Genomic DNA, 9,421 nt, shown 5'->3' on the forward strand with positions numbered 1-9,421 from the left:
AGATGTGATTGGCTAACACTTAATTGCCATCTGATTGGCTGAAACTCCAGTGCGCTGTCTTAAAGTGGCTATAGAAGCCCGTCCGAGCCCCAATGAAGAGTTCACTACCATCCGGAAACTGACCTCAGCAATCAGCCGTTGGTTCATTTAGTTTATTTTCTTGTGGGAAATTTATACACTGATCAGGCATAACATTTGGTCTCCCTTGTGCCTCCAATACATTTATGACTCATTTGAGAATAGACATGGGTCTTCTGAGGGTGTCCTGTAGTGTCTGGCAACAGGATGTTGTTGGTGGGGGCCTTTGGGTCCTATGGGTTGAGGGAGGGCTCTGTGGATTAGGCTTGTTCCAGTGCATCCCACAGATACTTGGTGTGTGCCTGTGTCATTGCTATGGGGTGGAGGTGCCTGGTCTGGTCTAGGTGGGTGGCACATGTCTAAGTAACATCCACACAAATGCCAAGTCCAAAAGTTTCCCAGCAGAACACTGAATTGTCACAAGATGGTCAATGTTATTCACTTCTCCTGTCAGTGGTTGTAATGTTGTGGCTGATCGGTGTATATGTACAGTATATAAAATGAAACCTTGATGTAATGAGGACATGTTGTGTGCCTTTGTATCTGCTGAAATAAATTGACTGACAGCGTGAATCTGAAAGCTCTTGGTTCATGTTCATTAAAGACGATGCTCGGCTTTAATCCAGTTTGGATGTGAATCTAGTGTCAGAGTCCTGGACTGTGTTCAGCCTCCATCCCATCCAGCCTCCTCCTGGAGATTGTGTGGAGCTTGGCTCAGTGAAGGACAGATTTTCTCTTCCAAAAATGTTAACTTAATTTCTGTGAGCCAGATATGAATAGATAGCTCACACTGAGCTGATCAGACCAGTCATTACATAGAGACTTCAGAAAAACATACATTTGACATGTTACGAGTACGTGTTCAGCCACAGAGCTGAGGAGGTACGTACTGGTGGTGTTGTAGTGGATGCCGTTGAACTGCTCAGGGCAGGGTCTGGAGATCAGCTCTCCTGCTGCACTGCGAGGCCAACAGGTTCCTATACCGTCCACAGACAGGTCACAGTACAGACCTGCAGACGGAGAGACAGACGAGAAGAACTGTAAAGGGCAGTTTTACTTAAAAACACACTTTTTGGTTTAAAGTTCAGAGAACGAACCAATTTAACACTTTTACACATAGACATTCACACAGGCAGGACTCAAAGAAGCAAACGTCCTGGAGTTAATTTACTGTAATACTTTTTACTGTAAAGGACTGTAAAGATACTCCTGTGTACAATCTAGTACTGGTATGGGTATTCTAAGGAGCCTTTCGGATCCATGATCTCATACAATGTGAGTCTTGTTCCAGCATTGACTTTCTAAAAATACCGCACAGGCATACATCAAAGTAATGTCTTTGAGTAAATCATGGTATGACTCCGATCCTCTAGAGGGCAGGTAAAGTAGAGTGCTCCACCTGTTTTCAGGCTGATACAAATACAAATTGAATCCGTCCACTACACCAACAAACTCAGCTGAGGAAGGTTCTTTTGGTTATTGGGTAATGTAGAAAAGCGTAACACTGTTTATTTAGTCAATTTCTTTGAAATAACCACTCATATATAAAACTCAGGTATGTGGAGTTTCCTGGCCAGAACTGATGCAGGTGTTGGAGGGCTTTATATTCCACCTAAGGCTAACAGAGTGAAAGGGTGGAGGGGTCGGATTGGAGTTGGTCTTTGGTTCCAGTGGTTAAACGGATATATGATATACAGACATATGGGATAACAGTCTTCATACAGACCTGAGGAGTTACTGATGGTGAACGTCTGGTTTAGCAACGCCAACGTCCTCGCTGGGAGGAAGGAAGAAAAGAGGGAAATGACCGATCAGCTCACTTCACTGGTTTGTTCACTGGAGAAACAAATATGGAGACCCAGCAGCAGGACGTTACCTGTCAGGTTGGTCGACAGCAGAATCAAAGTCTCGCAGGTTAACTCGACTGGAGAAACTCGCCCACTCAGGAACACACACACACAGACCACCTGAGAACAGACAAGAGTTTCATATTCTGTAACAAATCCATAACAAGTGGTCCTTTGCGTTGTGTAAGGAAACAGCCTCAAGTCATAAACCACCTGCACTGTAAAACATTACACCCTCATTAAGTTAAATTAACGTTTTTTCTTCTCTTTAACTCCAATAGTCATGGTAAGTTTTTAATATCGAACTAAATAAGTTTTCAAAAATGAAACTTAAAGTAAGCCACTGATCATGTGAGTTTTGTCCGCGTGGTCAATGCTCATTTAACTCACGTCTTGAGTTTCAAGTTGAAAAAAGCAAAGATGGAGAAAAAATATTGGGAAATATGGAGGCTGTATTTTTAAAATAGACAGAGCTAGTACAAAAAAAATGTGATATCTTTGAAACAAGGATTAAACCATGGTATTACAACATCAGCAAAAATATTGGCACCATAAGAGCAACGGATGGGTGGATTTTTGAACCACTACCAGGAATGGATTTTAAGAGGCTGTTTTTGGTTAGTCAAATTTTAATGAACCGACAGGGGAACTTTCACCCACTTTAAATGTTTTACAGTGTAACCACCTTCCTCCTTGTCTCTCCTGAAGTAAGATGGTCGTGACAGAGCAAGAACCAACAAGTGTATTCTGAGTGTGGAGTCTCAGTAAGAGCAGAGGGTTTGTAGAAGGGCTCAGTACTCAAGGGACTCCACAGGAAATAAACAGAACAGCAGCAGAGACAATAATATCACATATTACTGAACCTTAGTGCTAAAGTTGCAACTACAGACTGGGAACCTGTAGAGAAACCTTACCCAAGCTTCCTCCAGAAGAACCAGGATCTAAATGAAGCCTGCTCAGGTGGTGTGTCTGAGTATTTGATCTACAAATGTTTAAATTGTTGAAGCACAAGACTTTTTTTTTTTTAACTTATATTAATAAACATGAGACGGACAGGTAGGCGGAGGACTTTGTCTGTTTGTCCAGACGTTCATATCAGTGTTTGACATCACACAAATATGAACGCGGCTTGTCCTCAGAGGGAAAGAGGATGAAAAGTAATATAAGTTTAAAAAGAAATCAGATATTAAAGACGAGCTCAGAGGGTCTGTCTGTTCTGGATAATTTCCCTCACTCTCGGGGAGCCGGACTTCATTCCTCTGGCTTTGTTTCTGCCACTGAGTCCAGCTGCTGTCCGTCCGGCGCGCCAGATGGTCAGTTGATCATTTTTAAGTTGTCACCTGCCTGTCGACCGCACCAACACCAGAGGCTTCGGGATGCGGTGGCATGCGTGACTGTCATTTGAACAACAACAACAACAACAACAACAGTTCAGTCGTTCATTCAATCTCCAATTAGCTCAGTAATTGACGATTAATCAGATGTTCAGGCTGCAATTATGTTTGTGCCATGATTCATTATTCACTCAGCGTGACTTCACTCTGTTTGGTATTCAGCACTCAGAAGCTGGCGAGGTTCGCATCTGTGCTTCAAACACACGAGCTGAAACACACTGGAACACACACTCTAAAACACACCAAGTAAATCTGTCGTCCGCAGAGATTTATTGTTGTGACGCAGCAGCTAAAATTAGACAGAGAGCTGAGTGCAGCACACTCTCAGTCTTCTAGGCGTTGGGCGTAAATTTTCTTCGGGTCTTGGCAGCGTGTGCAGCCGCTCAGTGGGAGGAGTCGAATCAGCGCCCGCAGGATCCTCTTCATTTTACTTATGCGCAATATTCCGCCCGGTTTCCACCGGGAGTTACTTTTGATGATTCTGCAGCTCGCACTTTAGCAGCGCTCATCACGCACCAGCAGTCAGGGAGTCTCCCCACATCACAGATGCCGCAAACAAACAGTGACAATACAAACATGCCGCGCAGATTTTAGCTCACGGAGAGAAAATTCTGCTTCATGTCCTCTGGCTGTGTATTCGTTCGCGTGTCTGTTGTGTCTCTAGTCGTCACGCTAACTTTACTTTGTGTTGTAGGGATTCGGGGAAATGAGGAGTGAAAACTGATCTTATTTTCTGACACAAATGTTACCCTTGCGTTGGCTGCTGTTGTGATTTCAAGTCATAGTGGATCAAAAGTATGTTGGGTTAACGCATGCTGTTACAGGTGCACTTTGTTAGAGCACATAAAAAGACATTTTTAGGACTTTTGAGTAGCGTCTGTGGACAAGGAGCTACATCTACATCTCAATAAATATCCAAAATAATGTTCAAAAAAGCCATTTTTGAACCTTTGTTGGATATACCATGACCTGGATGACTGAGAACCTTCACAGACATCTACTCAATAAACATAGGCGATCATCAAACTGAAATGCCCTGAGGTGGTCCTTATGTGTCATTGCAAACATGTAAACAAAACAATGGATGAATGATTCGGTCAAGTATCCCCGGATGGAGAATCAATTTTATTTATGTAGCGTCACAAAATCAGGCCTGAAAGCAACAGTGCAAGCACAAAGGCAATGGTGGCAACGGAAAACTCCCTTTTCACAACTTTGACCTTTAAAATTAATATTTATATATAAAAAAAACATTAGTGACAGCAGTAATTCAATTGCAGGTGAGTAAACCGGTATAATGACTGAATATAAGAGGTGTCACAGGCAGGTTGGAGAATGATGCATTCAGGTAGGAGTGGATAGCTGCAGGCCACGAAGACTGGGCACATTGACCAGGTTGTTATCCGCTCCTTTCAGTCCAATTTCATGTCAAATACAGCTTTCTGTAAGCTCCAGGGAGGTTGAGCTTTTAGTCCAAATATTTGGTGTTTTGTGCGACTCCTCGTTTCTCTGAATGTCAGGGTGGAGAGACTCCACAGGCACACTAATGGAAAAATGGCACGACAAAATAAACTGGAGTGATCCTCTCTCGGCCGTCCCACGCGGGGCAGACAGAAATAATTGACTGTTGGATGGATGGTGATGAATGCGTTTCAGACGTTCATGTTCCTCTCAGGATGAACTGAAGCCCTGAGCTGATCCTCCTGACCTCTCCTCTAGCACCACCATCAGGCCAGTGTCAAACAGTAACACATTTTAAACCGGAGACGGCCCCGTCAGCAGGAGCCTTTACTGATAATTAGCATCATACTAAGGTGGCGAACACTATAGAACATTGTCATGTTAGCACGTTTGTTTGCCGAGGTTAGCATTTAGCTGACAGGACTGCAGCCTCAGTGCAGGATTTTACTGTTAATTTTAACCGCTGGTCCTAGATGCTGATAAAAGCATCTCTGTAATGTGGCTGTGTTGCGTTTTGAGGTTTAGACAAATGCTCGTCTCAACAGCTTCACTCTGACGTGACACAGAAACAAAACACAGGTTCACTGTTTCTATAGGGGGAAATTTTCTGGCTCCCACAGTCTCTGGGCCTATTCAGACCTGGCATTAAGATCCGATCACAAGCAACGAGTTTTGGGTACGTGTGTCGTGTGTCTTCAAATGTGTCTCCAGATCCTATCTCAGTTTCGCGCTCTGTATGCAAATAAACCCCGACATCAGTAATTAATTATACCAGCAGTTGTCTCTAATGGATCGCTGCTGCTGCTCCAGAACTGAGAACAGCGCTGTTTTATGTGTGTGCATCATGACTTTGTCTACACACAAATATAAATTCAATTATATATTTAACTTAACCTCACACAGCTCCCCATACATCAACCACATCAGTAATGAACCACATGCTGATGTGTTATTTAATGACAGAATCACACTTGTACTCCAGTAGTGTCATTTGTCATTTCTCGCTTAGATTTATTTATATATTATATATACGTTAACAGCTACAAGGACATAATATTTTAAAAGGCGCATTGCATTGAAACTACCCAAAACAAATGCGACCCAGACCACCTCCAAATGTGGTCAGAGATCGGATCTCTCAGTTGTGATACACCTGTCTTTGGCGCCTGGTGCTTGGAGCTTGCCACTTGCGATCGGATTGCCCAGATCTAATCTCAATGCAAGGGCTGAACAGGCCCTTTGAAGGTTTAATCCTGTTAAGACTTGTGTTACGTCCCTTGGGGAACTTAGGAACGAACACACGACAAACGAGGAAGTTGAGTCAGGTTAGAAGGAAAACTCAACAGATTTACTTCAACACCAAAACGTAACTGAGAAGTTTTTACACATACACTGTGGGGAAGCATGGCACCATGCGGTTGTACCAAATAAACAAAAACAACATAACAAAACCAGGCCGGACTAAGGGCCCGTCCACACAGAAACGCAAAAACGCCGAAACGCATAAGTTTTTCATCGTTTTGGCCTTTCGTCCACACGTATCCTGTAAACGCATAGCCCTAAAACGCACTTTTCTGAAAACGGGTCCCAGGGTGGAGAAATTCGCAAACGCAGCTCTTGCGTTTCTTTGTGGACGGCTAAAACGGGGAAAACGATGACGTCATCGCCACACTCCTGAGCAGCCTTCCACCTCCCGCGAGACGTCTCGTAACAACATCAACAACAATGGCGGACTACATGCTAGTTTTCATGCTGGAGACGATGTTGAGCCTATTAGGGTTACTAGGGCAAAATATCATGCTCCTGTGCCACCACGCTGAGCAAAAAAGGCGATTTGTAAACAGCGCTCAAGCTTTATGCGCATGCTCCGCATCTTCATCTCCCTTTTTGGTGAATTTCTGAAACCGAAACAGCGCCACTTATAGGCCTGGAATAGGAAGTAGCGTTTTCGGTCGTGCTGAAACGGATCCTTGTGGACGCGGATATTTCTTGAAACGATGATCGAAAACGGAGAGGAAAAAGATCGTTTTCGTATGTGTGGACGGGCCCTAAAAGAGCTCCTCTAAATTACTGTTCTGTCTCTAAAAAGATGTAATTAAAAACACTAGTGGTACCAACCAATAATCCTAGTAGTGTACAAAGCCTTTAGGTGCAGTCGAGGCCAAAATTATTAGCCCCCCTTGTGAAATTAGACAAAATTCTTGATTTCTCTCTAAATGACCATTAACAACAAGTGTTTATATTGCATTTGTTTCCAAAATAACAAAGACAAAATGTCCACTAAGTTTGATTAGAATATTTTATTGCTACACTGAATTGAAACAAGAAAGGGCAAAAATGAGACGTCCAAAATTATTAGACCCCTGGCCATTAATAGTCAATAGTGTACCCTTTCTGAGCCACAACTGACAACAACCTCTTAGAGTAGTTCTTTACTAGGTTGGCTCAGGTCTCCTGAGGGATTTTGGCCCATTCTTCCATTGCAAATTCTTCCAGCTGGTCCAAATTGCGTGGTTTCCGAGCATGGACATTCACCTTGAGCACCCACCACAGATTCTCAATAGGATTGAGGTCTGGGCTCTGTGCGGGCCACTCCAGGACCTTGGTTTTGGTATCCTTCAGGAACTGTTGGACCAATTTCGATGTGTGCTTCGGGTCATTGTCTTGTTGGAAGACCCAGCGATGACCTAAGGATAGACTACGAGCAGATTTCTGCATATTATTCCTCAAAATTTCAACATAATTTTCTTTTTTCATGATGCCATGCACCCGAACAAGGCTCCCTATGCCCTGTTCCTTGGATTCCTTTTATGCTGATTGAATGCTCAGGTGTTGTCAGGAAGCCAATTGACTGCACAGGTGTGGTTTGAAACCTGATTGGTTAATTAGGTGTGTTTTGAAAACAAAAATTCACATGGGGGCTAATATTTTTGACCACCCATTTGTCACTGTATTTGATATAAAGCAAGCCTTAAAATGTATTTCATATCCAAAATGTACCAAAAGCTACTAAATAGCACTGGTGAATGTTTGATTATATCAAGTTTTATCAATGCTGCAAACATTGGGAAGAATTTTAGGAAAATGTTCCATAATTCCTGGAGGGGCTAATAATTTTGGCCTCGACTGTATATAACCCTAACCCTAACCCACCTATGTGTGGAAGAGGTAGAGTGCACCTCAAACCCACCCATAGTCCGCAACCTTCCATCACATATATATTAACACTAACACAGAGTGCACAAGTCAACACAGCTCAAAGTCTACTCAGGCAGGATAACAGAAAGCAGACTGGGCCCCTTTTTATGAAGTCCCTGGACAACGTCCGGCCAGTCTGGGGCCAAATCAACCAAACAGTGGGCACTACCAGACCTCACAGATGCAAACCAATCGGGCAATCCACTGCCACAAAACAAACAGGGGAGAGTGAGAGAGAGAATCACACAAATACACTGCCCCCACCCGGCATGTAACCCTTGTTTGGTAGATTTATGACCAGAGTTAGGGTTAGACATGTACTTGGTTATGGTAAATGGATAGCCAATGCATCAATGTAAAGTCCTTTCAGGAATAGAAACACGAATAAGTGTGTGTGTGTGGGTGTGTGTTGGGGGTTGCACTGCAATCTGATTGGCTGAAAGGTCTCGGGAGTGTTGTCCATCTGGTCCACTCTCTAACTGAATCACCTCCTCATATAGAAACAAGATATCTGTCATCCTAATAACACTGTACCCACTATAGCGTGGTGTTTCTAGTGTGTTTTTACAGATACTCTGTTTTTATTATTTGCAGATATTAAAATAAGAATGATAAACAAAACCGTGGCTCATTTTCAAAAGAGGCTCCTGAGAGCTCATTAAGACCTGCAGCTGACGAGTTTCATGTTGAGTTTCACTGTCTCATATGGTGTCAGGAATCATATGAAGAATATTTATTTCCTGTCCGTGTAAATCCTAGCAGGCCACCCGACGATTACCCAGCAGGTAGTGCAGCAGGTTTGAGTTACGTGATAACAGTTCATGTTAATAAGAGCGTCCAGATAAACGGAGGACAAAGATGAGACGGAAAGCCTCGCGGTTTCCTCTCTGAGGAAACAAACAGACTGAAGCTGATGCATCGTGATGAGGGAACAGCTGTGCGAGACTGTGACATTAAACTGAAGTCATGTTGCTCTGAACTGCCAAGTCTCAGAGGAACAAAAGGTAGTGAAGGCAGCACAGCAGCTCCTCGCTGAGCTGCAACTAATAATCCAGCAGAAACCGAAATAATTTGAAGTCACAGATGTCTTCAGAGTCTGAATTCATGTAATCAGGGGAGAAAATGAAACAGTGGTCTGAGCTTTGCTGTTGCGGTGGGCAGTAATGAGTATGTCAGGTTTAACAAGCTCTTCCTCTGCTGTGTGGGAGTCTGATAACAAAATGTTTTGTTTGTTGTTTCCCTCTGACTTGATCCCAGCCTCTGATCTCTAATATTAAATATAATCTGATGACACCGATCCTCGTGAATGGCTTTATGTCTGTCTCCGGTTGGTTAGATTGCAGTCACACTCATGAAACTCTGCAGACATGCAATCAGCTCTACATCAATCCAACACAAAGAACAACTGTCAGATTCTTTCACAGCTGAAGCTCCCAGGTCAAC

The sequence above is a fragment of the Chelon labrosus genome (genome assembly GCF_963514085.1).
Source record: "Chelon labrosus genome assembly, chromosome: 21".
Classification (NCBI taxonomy): domain Eukaryota; kingdom Metazoa; phylum Chordata; class Actinopteri; order Mugiliformes; family Mugilidae; genus Chelon; species Chelon labrosus.